Raw genomic sequence first — 19,714 nt, 5'->3', positions numbered from 1 at the left:
ATACATAGATTTTCTTATGATTTTAAATGGAATTATTGAATTTTATTGCACAGAGGGAGGACATGTGTCCCATTGCATCTGTGCTAGCTCTCTGGAAGCCTGAGCAACTTTTCCCATTTTACATACTTTTTCAAATATTTGTCCACTTCTAAAAAAATGAAGACTATTATGGATTCTTAAAATGTTTTCTGAGAAAAACATTTCTAGCCCTAACAAACCGCTAAGTTAAAAAAAACTCCTGACTGCTCTTTACATTCTTTTGATGATGATTTTTAGCAACTAATGCACCAACCTGCGTCAGCTGTGGCTTATGAGTGATACTCTTATCAGTGAATTTGAAGGATATGGGTTCAAACCCTACTCCAGGAGTTTAAATGCAAAAGTCTAGGCTGACACTCCAGTGGAGTGCTGCACTGTCACAGAAACTATCTTTTGCTTGAGATGATAACTGAGGACCTGTCTGTTTTCTTAGGTGGATATAAAAGATCCAATGGCACTGTTCAAAGAATAGCAGGAAAGTTCATAAAGGTGTCCTACCTAACATTTATCCCTCAGCCAACATTATTAAAAACAGATTACTTTGTCATTATTACATGACTGTGGGACCTTACGGTGTGAAAGTTGGCTACTGTATTTCATATATGACAACAGTGTGTCATATTACTTACTTCCAAAGTACTTCATTGACTGTAAAGCGCTTTGGTACTTCCTGAGGTCATGAAAGGTGCAAAATAAATGTAATTTCTTTCTATTTATTTGCATAAAATACTTCTTAATTTTGAACACATTTGCCTAATATTATCTGCTTTAATGAAAAGAGCTCCATTTCCTCTAGTCTGTACCGATAAGCAATGCCTCTCATCTTAGTAAATCGTGTCTATATCCTCCCCATAGCCTTGCTATCCTTCTGAAAGTAGGGTGCAAATGACAAGAACCCTTGTCGTCAGTGTTAATCAATTTATTTTAGCTGGGTTGGGTTAATACCTTGTAAACAATTATTCCACTGTTAACGTCAAGGCCTCTGTCACAGGTAAGAACTGGAGAATATAAGAAATAGAAGCAGGAATAAGCCATATGACCCATTGAGCCTGTTCTCCATTCAATAATATCGCAGCTGATCTCAATATCAACTCCAATTTACCACTCTATCCCATATACATTGATTCCCATAGTGCTGAAATATCTTTAGATTTCAGCTGATTATATTCAATGGCTTAGCTTACACACACCTCTGGAGTAGAGAATGCCAAGGATTCACAACAGTCTGAGTGAATAAATTTCTCCTCATCTCAGTCCTAAATGGCCGACCCCTTATCCTGAGACTATGACCCCAAGTTCAAGACTCTCCTGCCAGGGCAAATAACGGGCAGAATTTTAACTGAACTGAAGGCAGTAGCATCCCGGTCAATCACAGTGCAGGTATGAAGATGAACCGCACCTGTCAATGGAAGGATTTCTGTTGTTACGACCAAGGCAGGAAGCATACACTGTTAATTCAGTCCCACTTCTCCACAGGTCACAGTATATCAATAAATCTTCCCACCTACCGAAAACAGCCAATTACATACTCTATTTGCCTGCCAGAATAAAGCACACCAACCAAGTTTTTTTTTAATCAACAACAAAATTAACTATTTATTATAAAAACAAGTATTAAGCAATAATGAGATAAATCTATATATGAAAAATTCCTTATTTCCCTAGCCCTCGTGCATACACACATACATTTAAAAAAAACAGTTAACCGGGGAAAAGGATTTTGGTTAACAGTTTTATAGGAATAAAAGGAATAATAAAATAATTTAGTTTGTCATGTTCTGGTAGGAAGTTCTTCAGTTTGGTGAGGTGTCCCAGAGTCGAATAGTCCGATGTCACTTGAAGTCTCGCCAGGCAAGGTTGACAAACAGTCTGTGATGGATAGGCGTTCAAGTCAATTTAGTTGCAGCAGGCCTCATATAGGTCTTTCATCAAGGGTGCAGCAACAAGTCTTCTTAGGTTTTACAGCAGCAGGATAGCAGTAGAAGATTTCTTCAGATTTCTTCAGACTTCTTAAAGCAGAGGAGGCAACCGGAACCACACTTGATGCAGGGATTCTTCAGAGACAGAAGGCAATAGGAATCTGTTATCTTTGAAATACAAGATTTCTTCTCCAGAGATTCCTTTACAGAGAGAGGTAACACTTTTTCTGGGTCTTCCTCTCTAATCTTTGGGCAGGTCAAAAACCAAATTTCAAATGCCTGCCATTCGCCCAACTCACTGGCTTTTTGAAGGATTCAAAGTGAAAGCAACCTTCCTGAACAGGTCATATGTCCAGACATAAAGTCTCCCTTGCCATTCAAAGTGTAACTCTGAGGAGGTCAAACCCCTTTGCTGGTTTCCTTGAAATTGCCTGCCTTCCTGTTCTTGTCTACAAGTTCAACACCCATAAAGTTCAGCTTTTATTTTGAACTTCTTTTCAAAACATCAAGAATTTCAACTATTTGCAGGTGCCTCAATGTCCACTGAAATTCTGTTTCAGTACTTTTTTTAAACAAACAGAATCTTAAGTTTTTAATACAAAAATAAAAACCTTGTAACACTACGTGACAGGATCCTGGCAGGTATCAGAATGCGTCAACTGGATATTGGAGATTTATTAATGAGGCTTCAGCAGCCAGAAGAATGGAATTGCAACGTGGGAAGGTTGCCCACAACACCACCCCCGCACCACCCCACGCCCCCACAACCCGGTTCTCTGAAGCTTCCCAGAGGTCATGCTGTGGGCTGTGAGGGTCCACAGAGAAGTACTGATCCCCACAGATCAGAGAAAGAGGCCAGCCTAGTAAAACAAACAGTCATGGCTGGAAGTGGCTGATGGAGTGTGGTCCCTCACAGCTGGATTCAGTGCTGCAAGAGGTCCGATAATTTCATGAGGGCCGGAAAGCCGTGTGGCGTCACACATTCATGTGCCAACTTGCACACTCTGACTTCCCCAGCATTCTTCTGCCTGGCATTCCTCAGATCACTGCATTCTCAAGGCACTTCCACGCATCCCTCTCTGAACAGCCACCACTCACACTCACTGTCATCCTATTGCCATCTCACACCCATCCCTCACAGACACCCTCCACAAGTGTTCTCATTCCATCCTCTCCACACAACACATTTCTCACATACATAACTCTTCGCTTTCTCTCCTTGAAGGAGAACATAGGAACATAGGAGCAGCCCATCAAGCCTGTTCCATCATTCAATATGATCATGGCTGATAATCCACTTCAATGCCTTTTTCCCCACACTATCCCCATATCCCTTTATGCCATTGGTATTTAGAAATCTGTCAATCTCTACTTTAAACATACTCAATAACTGAGCTTCCACATCCCTCTGGGGTAGAGAATTCAAAATATTCACAACCCTCTGAGTAAAGAAATTTCTCCTCATCTCTGTCCTATGTGGCTTCCCCCTTATTTTGAAATTGTGTTCTCTGGTTCTGGACTCCCCAACCAGGGGAAACATCTAAGCTGCATCTACCCTGTCTATCCGTTAAAGTATTTTTAAAGTTTCAACGAGATCACTTCTCATTCTCCGAAACTCTAGAGAATACAGGCCCAGTTTCCCCAATCTCTCTTCATAGGACAGTCCCGCCATCCCGGGAACAAGTCTGGTGAACCTTCATTGCACTCCCTCTGTGGCAATAATATTCTTCCTAAGGTAAGGGGACCAAAACTGCACACAGTACTCCAGGTATGGTCTGACCAAGGTTCTATACAATTGAAGCAAGACTTCACTACTCCTGTACTCAAATCCTCTTGCGATAAAGGCTAACATACCATGAGTCTTCTTAATAGCTTGCTGCACCTGCATGTTAGCTTTCAGTGACTTATAGACAAGGACATCCAGGTCCCTTTGTACATCTACACTTTCTAATCTCTTACCATTTAAGAAATACTCTGCACATCTATTCCTCCTACCAAAGTGGATAACCTCACATTTTTCCACGTTATATTCCATCTGCCACGTTCTTGCCCACTCACTAAGTCTGTCCAAATCCCCTTGAAGCCACTTTGCATCTTCCTCACAACACACATTCCCACCTAGTTTTGTGTCATCTGCGAACTTAGAAATATTACATTTGGTCCCCAAATCATTGATAAATATTGTGAATAGCTGGGCCCAAGTATTGATCCTTGCAGTACCCCACTAATCGCAGCCTGCCAATGTGAGAATGACACGTTTATTCCTACTCTTTGTTTTCTGCTTGTTAACCAATCCTTTATACATGCCAGTATATTACCTCCTCTCCTATGTGCTTTAACTTTGCTAACCAACCTCCTGTGGGGGACTTGATCAAAAGCCTTCTGAAAATCCAAGTATATCCAATTCTTAGTAACATCCTCAAAAAACTCCAACAGGTTTGTCAAACATGATTTTTCCATTCATAAATCCATATTGACTATGTCCAATCAGATCATTATTATCCAAGTGTCCATTTACACATCCTTTAGAATAGATTATAACATTTCCCTACTGCTGATGTAATTTCCCTCCCTTCCTAAATAGTGGGGTGACATTTGCTACTTTCCAATCTGCAGGAACCGTTCCAGAATCTATAGAACTTTGGAAGATGATCACCAATGGATCCATTATCTCCCGAGCTACCTCTTTCAACACTCCAGGATGTAGAATATCAGATCCTGGGGACTTATCAACCTTCAGCCCAATTAATTTCTCCAATAAAACCTTCTTACTCATACTAATTTCTTCAATTCCTCATTCTCCATAATCCCTTGGATCTCTAATTCTGGGAGATTTCTTGTATCTTCCTCAGTGAAGACAGACACAAAGTAATCATTTAGCTTCTCTGCCATTTCTCTATTCCCCATTATAAATTCTCCTCACGCTACCTGTAATGGACCCACATTTGTCTTAGCCAAACATTTCCTTCTCACATACCTATAGAAGCTTTTACAGTCCATTTTTATGATTTTTGATAGTTTACATTCATATTATATTCTCCCTTTCTTTCCATTGGACCATATCCGGGTCCCAAGCCCACACAGGTCAGAGGTGCGCAAACATAAACTTACAGTGCGGGGGCGGGGGGTGCTAATTAACAGGTCACTTCCGCATTTGCCATCCAATTAAGGACAGCAGGTGAGTTCCAGAGGCTGGAGGCCCACTCAGAGGGCCTGCAGTACAAGACAGCTGGCAGCCCAACTGGCAGAGGTGGGCGCTGCTGAGGTAGGCAGGGCAGTGCAAGTGAGTCCCAAAGTGGAGGCAGTCTCTGAAGCATGCTGAAAATGTAAAGATAAAGTCTGCCCACAGCCATCAGGGTCATCTGTATGGAGTGGGAACCCCTCACAGGATTACTTGTGACCATGACTGTGGCCTTTTCAGCCCAACAGCTCTGTGATTGGAGAATTCAGAGGAGGCTTCGATGGCCTCCTGGCCTGCCACTGGATGGCCATCTCCAGGTAGCATCCAGGCTCCGGTCTCAGCATGGGGCCCGTGCGTCGTCATGAAGATGTCAGTGGGTTCTGGAAATGGCCCGACTCCGTGGAGTGGGTTGTCGGTTCCCCTGGTAGTCTGCCTCCAGCAAGATCACACGGAGATGGGAATGCATCGAGGGGCCAAACTATGAGCAAATTTCAATAATTTCCTGCACAACCCGCCAACTCCAAAGTTACCTCCGCTGGCCTGATAAGATTCCACCCCAGGGATCAGAATTAGATATCACACAGCGACATGGCACATAACAATCACTTATGTTTATTTGCTGTTGCTACTAACTTAAATATGAACATCTGCACAATGATGATCTTGAACCCATTCCCTTTGAAAGTTCGAATTCATGTCTTTCATCTCCCACAGGTCATTCAAATGTGACACAGGAGCTAGAACGTGAGGAGGCCGAGGAGTCCTCAGAGGAGGTGGCACACTATGGCTGAATTTAGTTGCCCCAGTGGGGCTGCTGGCGCAGGGCCGAAAAGTTTAGTTTAGTTTAGAGATACAGCACTGAAACAAGCCCTTCGGCCCACCGAGTCTGTGCCGACCATCAACCACCCATTTATACTAATCCTACACTAATCCCATATTCCTACCACATCCCCACCTGTCCCTATATTTCCCTACCACCTACCTATACTAGGGACAATTTGTAAAGGCAAGGAGAACCCGGCTTCAGACTTTCTGAGCCCATCCGGCGTGATTCAATGGCATTCAGGCACTTAAGTGCCCCGCGCCAGTGTCCCTATCCTTATAAAGATGGGGATTCTGCCTCCAAGAGCTGCCAGCCAATCAGAGGGCCAGCAGCTCAGTAGTATCGGCAGCGCCACAGGTGGTATGGCCACTGCCAGTACTACAGGAGGCCTGGGAACAGGACCATCGCTGGAGACCTGGACAAGAGGTAACAGAGGTGGCAGGCCCCAGCGATGGGTGGGTTGATAATAAAGGCAGGTGGGGTGGGGTGGTATTACCGGAATGGCAAACACAGATTGCCCACAGTGGAAGCCATCCCCAAGCCTGTAGGGAGGCCACCTCATTTTGCTTGACAACCTCCCCGTTTGGTGGAGGCCCACCCACCCCCCCCCCCACCCCGGCCACTAGTTTAATTCCAACGGCAGCAGGAAGAGGTCCTTAAGTGGCTACTGTTTGGCCATTTAAGGGCCTCAATTGGCATTTGGGTGGGAAGGCCATCATCGGCCTTTCCTACCCCCGACAATCATGGTGCAACGAGCCCTCCACCCCCGCCTTCCATCGCGATTCTATGGGCACACCCCCACCTCCCAGCTTGTCTCTGGGGGGCCCATTAAATTCCGCCCTATGAGGAAGTAACGTCACACGACTCAGGTGCACCCTCCACGAGTGCAGATATACCCTTCTCAGTGGAGCTTCAAAGGGAATTAGCTAGGTTGACACATGGTGAGGTGCACAGCACAAGTGATCAGAAGCAGGTGCTGGAGACAGGGACAGCAGAGGAGAGATCCTGTCAGAATGAGCAGGACAGTCCACAGGCTCTGCTCATCTGGAGGCAGTTATTGAACCTTGGGGGTCATCCACAAAAAGGGAACTTCTGAATCAGCAACAGAAAATGTGTGAGGTTCTATCAGCATTTCCAGAGGCACTGTGAACCCTTGGAGAGATATTGCACTGGTGCCCACATCCACGGAAAGAGTTACCACCTGCATGGAGAATCAGATGTAGGCACCAAACCGAGTACATGCTGGCCCTCGCCAACAGTCTGGACATGGTCAGCCTTTTTAAATAGGATGGAGAAAAGCCTCGCCTTGGCCATTTAGCGCCTCACTGAAGTGCAGCAAAATGCTCTCCAGCTCTTGGCTAGCAGGGAAATGAGGGTGGACTTTGAGCGGGAATTGTAAAAAAGGGCACCTGGAAGTGAGGACTCTGCTCTGACATCTTATTAGTTGCTCCCCCACCACAATACCCACCCACCTCTCCCCAGCTCCCCACAGTCAGAGCCCCACATGCTGATTGCTGCTCTAATGGCCGATTCTGCCCCTGCACAGGTACATTTGGAGCAGTCTTTGGCAGAGCCCTCAGGGGTCCCAAAACCCAGAGGACAATAGCTATGAGCATCTCAGATGTCTGAGCTGGGGAACGAGCAGTCTGCCTCCAGCTCTGTTAAAACTACAGGGCAGGCACCATGTAGAAGTAATAGGAAAAGGAAAACAAGGCCTTTCTAAATTCCACACTTAGAATATTGCGTGCAATTCTGGCCGCCACACTACCAGAAGGACGTGGAGGCTTTGGAGAGGGTACAGAGGAGGTTTACCAGGATGTTGCCTGGTCTGGAGGGCATTAGCTATGAGGAGAGGTTGGAAAAACTCGGATTGTTTTCACTGGAACGACGGAGGTGGAGGGGCGACATGATAGAGGTTTACAAAGTTATGAGCGGCATGGACAGAGTGGATAGTCAGAAGCTTTTTCCCAGGGTAGAAGAGTCAGTTACTAGGGGACATAGGTTTAAGGTGCGAGAGGCAAAGTTTAGAGGGGATGTGCGAGGCAAGTTTTTTACACAGAGGGTGGTGTGTGCCTGGAACTTGCTGCCAGGGGAGGTGGTGGAAGCAGATACAATAGCGACGTTTAAGAGACATCTTGACAAATATATGAATAGGAAGGGAATCGAGGGATATGGGCCCCGGAAGTGCAGAAGGTGTTAGTTTCGGCAGGCATCAAGATCGGCGCAGGCTTGGAGGGCCGAATGGCCTGTTCCTGTGCTGTACTGTTCTTTTTTCTTTGTTCTTTGGTTGTTCAAACGCACGCTGTTAAAGGCTGAAGTGATCAGGATTATCTTGGGTTTCCTACACTCTGGCAATTTTTAATGATTTAACCCCTCCCCCCCATCATACTGGCACCAGCCCCCACCACCCTTGCATATTAAAATTATGCCCAACCTCTCAACATCTCACCTGTCAATCCCTCTAAAGATCACCTCTCATACTTCTGAACTCCAGAGAATATAGACCCATTCTACTCAATCTCTCCTCATAGGGCAGCCCTCTCTTCCAAGGAATAAATCTAGAGAACCTTTGCTGCACCCCCTCTTATGCAAGTATATCCTTCCTTCGATAAGAGATTAAAACTGTGCACAGTACTCCAGGTGTGGTCTCACCAAGGCTGTATATAATTGCAGCAACATTTCCTTACTCTTATGCTCCACCCCTTTGAAATAAAGATGATTGTCCCTTCTCAGAGAAGGGAAGATTTGCTAAAGACCTTTACTGAGCATTGTGCCCCTTTAACGTAGTCTGAACATTTGGCACTAATAATTACTTGGAAAATAATTGGCAAATTTATAGCAGACATCTAATTACTTAGGAAAAGACAAAGGAAAAAGATCTCCTATAGAGTGAATCAACAAGAAACAATTACTGAGGGGTGAGATCAAAATTATTGATTTACCACAAGGAATTAACCACAAGGACTCAATGTCCAAGAAATGTAAATATTTGCAGATTATGTGCAGACAGGGAGTGTGGCTCAGTATAGGCTCAATGATAGCACTCTTGCCTCAGAGTCACACGGTTGTGTTGTAAGTCCCACATCAGAGACCTGAGCAGATATCCTGAGGGAGTGTCCTGTTGGCCCTCTGAAGTGGGCGTAAAAGATCCCAAGGCACAATTCAAAGAAAACCAGGGGAGATCTCTCCAGTGTCCTGACCAATAGTTATCCATCAACCAATATCAATAAAATACAGACTATCTGGTCTGGTCATTTATCACATTGCTTTCGTGGGAACTTGCTTTGCACAAATTGCTGTGTTTCCTACATTGAACAGTGATGAGACTCTAAAAGTACATTATTTGTTGAAATGTGCTTTGGGACATCCTGATGTCATGTAAGAACAATATAAGTGCAAGTCTTTCTTTCTTCCTTCCTTTCTTATCCACATCCCTCTACCATGGATATACTGTTGAGAAATACAGAAATGTATTCATTTCTATATTCAGATACACAGAGGTTAAATGGTGGGGGGAGTGGGGACGGGGTAATTTTAACCAAAACATGCAACAATGGGAACAAATGTCTGGATTTGGATCAGATGTCTGACCCAAACCCACCGGACAGGTCAGGTTAAAATCAGGACTTGTATTGTTGCCATTAATGTGTGCTGAACCCAGAATACCGTCAAGTGGAACATTGGATCATTCCACATCATTGGCTGATTTTTCCCGTTTGAGGCACAAGCCTGACCTCGGGCTGATTACCTGGTCGCAAACCCAGACGTGCACGTGGCAGGACAGTGAGGCCAATTAAGAAGCCACCTCTGGGACACCCGTCCAATTGAGGATGGTGGGTGGCCTGAGGACATGGGGGCACTGAACACCTGAACTGAAAGGCGGCTGGCAGACCCACTGTGAATGCTATGTGTTGAGGTGAATGGAGAAGGAGAGGCTGGCACAAGATGGAGGCACCATACTGCTAATGGGAAAGGCAGCCAATTTCTCACACGCAACCCTATCTGGTCGATCTGACTGCAAGTGGCAAGCAAACAATTGCAAGCATATGCCCGCGGATGTCCAGAGGATTGCCAATTTTGTCCTTTAAATTGACCACTGCATATGAATCTCATGGTGCTCTGACAACCCGCTCTGTTCTCACATTCTTTGAGTAGACGAGCTGCAGACACAATGGGAGTCCCATGTGCTGCCAGCAAAATTCCAAAGGCTTCCAAACGTTGCCTCCATAATTACCTTAATTGACTTCCTGCTGCTGATGGGTAGGTGGTTATCACTGCTCTGAAATCGCCTCCGCTCTGAAGTGCAGAGGGGTAGGAACACGTCAGTTAGCTGGCCCAGCACATTTTTTTTGCCATTTGCCTGCTTCCAAACCTGCCTCCATAGTGATGGGAAAATCTTGTCACTGGGTCTCTACATCATGCTTCTCCCTCGCTAATCGTTCATTATTTACAAATCCGTCATATTTATTTTTTCAGTGAGGATATTTAGCTTTGGCAATTAACTTTTGGAATAATTTCGTCAATTATCGAGAAATGTACCATGTTAATGATGTTAAAAGTTGAGTTCATGTTAATAACCAGTTAATTATAGCAATTAGCTGCCCTCATCATTTGTGCCACTCCCAGATAAGGTAGGTATGACTTACTTGGTCTGGTGCTAATTAAACTCACATAATTAGAATATACATTGCTGCATTAAATTATCTTGAAAAGTTTATTGTGATTCAACTGATGAGATCTACTGTACAATTGCAACTGAAACCTGTATTCAAAACAGGAATAAAATAAATTAAAACACCATTTAAAAAGTTAATAGTAAATCAGGCACATTAACATTATATCAATGTTTCAGATTTATTTTTGTGGCGAAAAGATATGCTTCACAACTGCCCAGAGAGTCATTGAAAATATCACTACACCCCCGACACACCCTGTAACCAACACCAGTTCACTAGTAAATTACACCACACTCCTCCTGTAAATATTACCACACTCCCTCTGCAAATATCATCACACACTTCCCTTGTAAATATCATCACACTCCTGTGTAAATTACACCACGCTCTCCCTGTAAATACCAGCACACTCTCCCTGTATATATCACCACACTCCTCTTCTAAGTATTGCCACACTCCCCCTGAAATATCACCAAACTCCCCTTGTAAATATCACCACACTACCCCTGTAAATATCACCACACTCTCCCTGTAAACATCATCATGCCCCCTGTAAATACCATCACACTCAACCTTTAAATTTCACCACACTCCCCCTGTAAATATAACCACACTCCCCCTGAAAATATCACCACATTTCCCCTGTAAATATCACCATACTCCCCCATAATATCATCACACTCCCCCTGCAATATCGCCACACTCCACCTGCAAATATAATCACACTCCCTCTGAAAATATCAGCACACTCCCCAGTAAATAACACTATACTCTCCCTGCAATGTCACGACACTCCCCTTGTAAATATCATCACACTCCTCCTGTAAATATCACCATGTCCTCCTGTAAATATCTCCACACTCCTCCTGTAAATATCACTAAATTTTCCTTGTAAATGTCACCACACTCCCCCTGTATACATCACCACACTCCCCTTGTAAATATCAGCACACACCCCATGAAATATCACCGCATTCCCCTGCAAATATTGTCACACTCTCCCTGAAAATATTGTCACACTCCCCCGTAAATTATACCACACTCTCCCTGTAAATATCAGCACACTCCCCCTGTATATATCACCACACTCCCTTTGTAAGTATTGCCACACTCCCCTTGTAAATATCACCAAACTCCCCTTGTAATTATCACCACACTCCCCTGTAAAAATCACACTACCCCTGTAAATATTACTACACACTCCCTGTAAGCATCATCATTTCCCCAGTAAATACCATCCGACTCAACCTTTAAATTTCACTACACTCCCCCTGTAAATATAACCACACTGCCCCTGTAAATATCACCACACGCCCTCTAAAAATATCACCACACTCCTCCTGTAAATATCACCACACTCCTCCTGTAAATATCACCACACTCCCCTTGTAAACAACATCACACTACTCCTGTAAATATCACAAAATTTTCCTTGTAGATGTCACCACATTCCCCTTGTTAAAATCACTAAACTTCGCAATAAATATCACCACACTGTCCCTCCAATATTACGACACACCCTCCTGTAAATATCACCACACTCCCTCTGTAAATATCGCCACACTCCCCCCTGTAAATATCACCACACTCCCCCTGTAAATATCACCACACTCCCCAGTGATTATCACCATGCCCCCCTGTAAATATCACCACACCCCCCCTGCAAATATCACCAAACACCCCCTGTAAATATCACCACATTCCTGCTGCAATTATCACAACACTCTCCCTGAAAATATCATCACACTCCCTCTGTAAATTGTTATGACCGAGGCAGGAGGAGTGCACTGTTTAATTTAGTTCCACTTCTCTGCAGGTCACAACATATTTTTAATTTTCCCACTTACCAATACGGTCAACCTAAAACTCTATTTTTCCAAGAATAAAACAAACCAACCAGGTTCCTTTAATACACAACAAAATTATCAGTTTATTATAAAACAAGGCTTAACCAATAATGAAATGAAACATGCACACACACAAATTGAAATATTAAAGCCCTTTATTTATCTTAGACACACACACACACACACACACACATACATACCCAGTTAACCAAAAAAAGGGATTTTTTGTTTATAGCATGGTTAAAAAGAAAACAAACAACAAAAAAACACTTTGGCGGAATATTTGTCCTTGCTTTTGGTTTGGCATCCCAAATGCATATAGCTGGCTGTCACTGGGATCTTCCTAGAACAGTTCTTTCCAGGCGATGTTGAAGATCAGTTTAGGTGGATTTCCAGGAAATGCAGCTACAGAGGGTTCAGATGGATCTTACAGCAGAAATGCGGCAACAAAGGTTTCAAACATTCGATGTGCAGGGTTTCTTCAAATGCAGTTGGAAGTCGGAAATTGACACACTGTATACAGGCTTTATTTTCAAGAGAGAGAGAGAACTGGGTCTTCTTTGAACAGTTTAAAGACATTTCAGAAGTCAAGTCTCCTGACCTCTATAAATTGTGACCTGTCACTTCTTCGTAAGCAACTCCCCAAATCAAAAACAACCCTTGCTGTGTGATTATCCAGACAGGTGCCTTCTAGTAAAACTTGTAAACAAGGCAAATCCAGGAACCTTCTGGTGACTTCTTAAAAAAAAACAAATTCAGCACCTCTTCAAGATTCCAGATGAATCAATGTCCATAATTCAACTATAAGTTCATATAAACAAATTTTACAAAAGAAAAAGAAATCTCGTAACAAACTACCATCATGTCCCCCTGTAAATATCAACACACTCAACCTTTAAATTTCACCACACTCCCCCTGCAAGATCACCACACACCCCAGTAAATATCAACACACTCCCCCATAAATATCACTAAACTCACCCTGAAATTATCACCGCACTCCTCTGTACATATCTTTACACTACACCTAAAAATATCACCACACACCTCCTGAAAAGCTTATCACACTCCCCAGTAACTATCATCATGTCCCCAGGAAATATCACCACTCCTGCCCTGTAAATATCATCACAATCCCTTTGCAATATCACCACACACCCTCTTGTAAATATCGCCACACTTCCCCTGTAAATATCACTACACACTCCCTGCAATATCACCACATTCCCCAATAAATATCACCACACACCTCCTGACAGGATCATCACACTCCCCCTGTAAATATCACCACACTCCTCAGTAAATATCTCCACAGTCACTCCTCCTGAAAATATCATCACACACCCCCATAAATATCTCCACACTCCCACTGCAAATATCACCACAGCTCACCACCCCCCCTGTAAATATCACCACACAGCTCCTGAAAAGATCATCACACTCCCCCATAAATATCATCGCACTCCCCAGTAAATATCATCACACTCCCCCTGCAAATATCACCACACTCCCCCTGTAAGTATCACCACACTCCCCTGCAAATATCACCACACTCCTCAATAAATACCTCCACAGTCACTCCTCCTGAAAATATCATCACACTCCCCCTGTAGATGTCTCCACACTCCCGCTGTAAATATCATCACAGCCCACTCCACCCGTAAATATCACCACGCACCTCCTGAAAAAATCATCACACTCTCCCCGAATATTATCACACTCCCCCTGTAAATATCACCACACTCAACCTTTAAATTTCACCACACTCCCCCTGCAAATATCACTGCACCCTCTCTGTAAATTTCATCACACTCCTCCTGTAATTATCACATTTCCCTTAAATATCACCACAATCCCCTTGTAAATATCATCACATTCCCCCTGTAAATGTCACCATGTTCCCCAATAAATATTGCCACATTTCCCTTGTAAATATCACCAAATTTAACCTTTAAATGTCACCACACTGCCCCTGCAAATATCACCAAACTTCCCCTGTAAATATCACCATTGCCCCGTAAATATCATCCCACTCCCCCCGTAATCACGACTTTCCCTGTAAATATCACCAGATTCCCCTTTAAATATCAGCACACTCCCCCATAAATATCAACACACTCCCCCTGTAAATTTCACTACACTCCTCCTGTAATCATCTTGTTTCCCTGTAAATTGCACCACAGTTCCCCTGCAAATATCAACACATTCCCCTTTAAGTATTGCTCCTGAGAATTAGGAAATATGCTTTGATGGTAGCAACCTACGGTTGGAAAAATGATCTAGTACGCCAAGAAAAGCCAAGAATTGTAGCTATCTGATGAACAGAAATCTAATGACCTCCTGGTTATCTTCCCAGTCCGTATGGAAAATAAGGCCTGTAGAACACAATCGATGGTGCAAGAATATTAATGAGCCAAAAATTTAAATCTTCAGAGGATGATATTTACACACAATGATTGTGAAAGAAACTAATTAGGTAAACACCCAGTGAGTTATTTTGCTTTTGGCTGATGTATCAAAGCTGCTACATTTATGTTCAACGCATCCTTTGCTCTTATCATAATTTCCAATGTTTAGAGATACAGCACTGAAACAGGCCCTTCGGCCCACCGAGTCTGTGCCGACCATCAACCACCCATTTATACTAATCCTACACTAATTCCATATTCCTACCTGTCCCCACATTTCCCTACCAATACTAGGGGCAATTTACAATGGCCAATTAACCTATCAACCAGCGAGTCTTTGGCATGTGGGAGGAAACCCACACAGAAACAGGGAGAACTTGCAAACTCCACACAGGCAGTACCCAGAATTGAACCCGGGTCGCTGGAGCTGTGAGGCTGCGGTGCTAACCACTGCGCCACTGTGCCGCCCTTATGTTATTCTACCGAGAACTTCTCAAGCAGAACACCAAGAATTCAGTTTACCATAGCGTTATTACAGATAATCAGCTATGAAAATATAAATTGTCGATAACGTTGATTTACTGATTCACTGATAAACATTCAGATCACCTTTCTATGCTTTGCCAGTTTTTTTTCACAATAGTCCTAAGTGCACTTAGATCTTTCTTTGTCCGATCTCCTGTAATGCACAATGAAGGCTGGCATTTCCTCTGTCCGTTCGTATCTACAGCAGATTTCAGGGGCATGTAAGGTTTGAATATTTATTTTCGCCACGATTGCATAGCTGCATCATATCATAGTCCGGTAGTAAAACTGTGTGTCACTTCACTCTACTGAAGGCTCGAAATTACTAATGGTTATATTAACAGTGGAAAACCTAATGAAAACAGTGCATATTAAAATAAAAGACAGGAAAAGAGCAGCTGGTCAATTGTGTTACTTTAACTCCGGTGTTAAACTGTTTATTTTAAATTGGCCAACACCTTCAATAGAACAACAGACAAAGGAATATCATACAGATATCTGAAGCATTTATTTGTTAACATCTCCAGTAGTGGCGTACGATGATCAATTATAACGAACTGAAAATGCAAGTTCAGATAATTCTGCACTCTTGATACTTATAACAGGGCAAAGGTCCATTGGAATTGAAATGCATTATTAGTGTAGGAGTCATTTGAATGATAAAGCGACTGTGCTGTAGCGTTAAACAGGGGAAAGCGAGCCAGCAGCCGTCTCACATCTCTGCCGATTGTTATTTGCATTGATTTCAATGGGATGTAAAATAGGCTTCCGATTCTCTTATCACCCATTTTACTCTATTGCACAAAGACAAGATCGACTCTGCTGATTTTGGTAGTTCATTAGGGAAGAGGTCCAGGTTCACAGCAGTTGTTGGTTCAAGGGAGATCATTATTTAAGCAGGCTACGATCTGATGGTTGACTGTCAGCAGATGTTTGAGTTGTTCCACTTGGGTCTTGTTTCCCAGGAAGCTAATCTTGAATGTTGTAGGACTCAGTGAACCACAGACGTCACTGCTGAAATGCCAGTGGAGAGCTCAGAATATATTTGCTTATACATTCATGGTTGAGTAGAGGTCTTAACGGTTTGAACTGTATTCAGTTTAAATGTGGTCGTTAAAAAGCACAATAGTAAAGGGCAAATATCCTGGAAGAATTAAAAATTTCGAAGGCAAGTGTTAATGGCAAAATACATAGAACATGAATCATTCTTTTCTTTTTCTTTCCTTTCTGCTAAAACCTAAACTTAGTCTCACCTGACCACTGCTTCTTCATTTATCTTGTCACATAGGTGGTTTCAATGATTAACTCCCCACCTGACTGCAGCAAGTGTATTTGTATTAGAGTTTAACCCTTAGAACCATAGAAAAGTTACGGCACAGAAGGAGGCCATTCAGCCCATCGTATCCACACCGGCTGAAAAAAACTAGCTGCCCTATCTAATCCCACCTTCCAGCACCTGGTCCATAGCCTTGCAGGTTACAGCATTTCAGATGCAGGTGCAGGCACTTTTTAAAAGAGTTGAAGGCTTCTGCCTCCACGACCGATCCGAGCAGTGAATTCCAGACACCCACCACCCTCTGGGTGAAAATGTTTTTCCTCCTGTCCCCTCTAATCTTTCTACCAATCACCTTAAATCTGTGCCTCCTGGTAACTGCCCTCTCCACTAGGGGAAACTGGTCCTTCCTGTCTACTCCATCTCGGCCCCTCATAATTTTGTACATCTCAATTAAGCCTCCTCTGTTCAAAGGAAAACAACCCTAGCCAATCCAATCTTTTCTCATAGCTGCAAATTTCAGGCTCTGGCAACATTCTGGTAAATCATCTCTGTACTCTCTCCAGAGCAATTATGTCCTTCCTGTAATGCAGTGACCAGAACTGTACGCAATACTCCAGCTGTGGCCTAACCAGTGTTTTATACAGTTCCAGCATTACATCCTGCTTTTGTATTCTATACCTCGGCCAATAAAGGAAAGCATCCCATATGCCTTCTTCACCACTCTATCTACCTGTCCTGCCACCTTCAGGGACCTGTGGACATGCACTCCAAGGCCTCGCACTTCTTCTACCCATCTCAATATCCTCCTGTTTATTGTATATTGCCTTGCTTTGTTTGCTTTCCCCAAATGCATTATCTCAAACTGCTCCAGATTGAATTCCATTTGTCACTTTTCCACCCACTCAACCAAACCATTGATATTATTCTGGACTCTACAGCTATCCACCACACTATCAACTAATGGCCAATTTTTGTGACATCTGCAAATTTCCCAATCATGCCTCCCATATTTAAGTCTAAATCATTAATATATACCACAGACAGCAAGGGACCCAACACTGAGCCCTGTGGAACGTCACTGGAAACTGCCTTCCATTCGCAAAAACATCCATCGACCACTAAGCTTTGTTTCCTGTCACTGAGCAAATTTTGGATCCAACGTGCCACATTCCCCTAAATCCCATGGGCTTTCATTTTTCTGACCAGTCTGCCATGTGGGACTTTGTCAAATGCCTTACTAAAATCTATGTAGACCACATTCACTGCACTACCCTCATCAATTCTCCTTGTTACTTCCTCAAAAAATTCAATCCAGTTAGTAAGACATGACCTTCCCTTAACAAATACATGCTGACTATCCCTGATTAATCTGTGTCTTTCTCAGTGGCAGTTTATCCTGTCCCTCAGAATTGATTCTAATACTTTACCCACCACCAAACTCAGACTAACCGGCCACATCTTCTGCATCCATACATATGTTCCTTTGTACATCTCTGATAGGGCCTACCCTTTCCTTAGTTATCCTCTTGCTCTTAATGTACTGATAAAACAACTTTGGGTTTTCCTTGATTTTACCTACCAATAATTTTTCATGTCCTCTCTTTGCTTTCCTAATTTCCTTTTTTACTTCATCCCAGCACTTTTTATACTCCTCTAGGCTTTCTAAAGTATTAAGTTTTTTTGTGAACGTCATAAGCTTTCTTTTTCTGCTTTATCTTTCTCTGTATGCTTCTAGATAACCAGGGAGCTGTAGATTTGGCCGCACCACCTTTTATCTTTGTATGGATATGTCTACACTGTGCCTGTAGAATCTCACTTTTGAATGCCTCCCACTGGTTTGTCACTGATTTTCCTTCAAGTAGCTGTATCTAGTCTACATTCGCCATTTAAAACTTTTACTCCTGTTTTATCTTTGTCTTTTTCCTTGATAATGGAAATTATGGTATTTTATTTCTCAAAATAAACAGACAGCGACAGGTTTTGAAAACAGAAAGTCAATGGAGTATTGATCAATTCGCCTTATCCCGAAATTGTCGCAACCGCATCCATTCACACATTTGCCTGCACACACACACACACACACACAAGAGACAGATAGAGAAGAGAAAAGCAAAATAAAAACAGAAAGTGCTGGCAATACTCAGCAGTTCAGGCAGCATCTGTGAAAAGAGATGCAGAGGAAGGTGGCTTTAAGTGGGAGAAAGGTTACAATAAACCAGTTGAATTCTCTTGAGAATCAAGTTCTGGATGGATGTAGGCCTGACATAATTGTAGGTCTCCCTCTTGATTGGAGGTTATTTTGATGACGGTGGGTGACTTCTAGCTCTCACTGCTGTATCCTGTAGATGTTGGATTTTTCCAGCACAGCACTATGTTTCCTGGCTTGACTGGAACTCCAGCTACAAGTAGCTTCACCTGCTGGATCAGTCTCTCTCTCTCTCTCTAGCTGTCTTTTTTTCAGGTAAAACTGTATCACCCATCACCCCCTAGTAGGAGACATTCTCATCTCTTCCCCATGGTGATTGTACAATGGCCCAGGACATGGCTACTTCACACTTTTCAGAAGAAGACATTCAGTCTGGATTTTTTTTTTAGGATAAGTGTAAGATGGGTTTCATTGGCATCTTTTTGCTTTGAAGATTTGTCATTGGTCTTTGCCAGACAGTTTGAATGCACAAAAGGCCAATCTCCTTTTCTTCAGAAGCTATTTTGGACCATTGATAACTTTTAAAAATAAAGGTTCATTTTTTTAAAGATAAAATCTGTTTTTCATAACTCCTCAGAATTAGTCTATGATTGTTGTATCATCGCACTTTCAGTGTTCAAATGTGTGTGACATTGTCTTCTCAATATGTTTACACTTGGTGGTATCCCATATGTTGAGTCTTGGGCTAGTTTTGTAGAGAGTTCATTCATATATATATATATATATATATATATATATATATATATATATATAAAACTCCTAAAGTAAGGCTGCCCACAAATGTAAAATCTTTCATGTGCCAATGTAATTGGGC

This window comes from Heterodontus francisci, chromosome 31, assembly GCF_036365525.1.
Source record: "Heterodontus francisci isolate sHetFra1 chromosome 31, sHetFra1.hap1, whole genome shotgun sequence".
Classification (NCBI taxonomy): Eukaryota; Metazoa; Chordata; class Chondrichthyes; order Heterodontiformes; family Heterodontidae; genus Heterodontus; species Heterodontus francisci.
Note: the sequence above shows the minus strand (reverse complement) of the source record.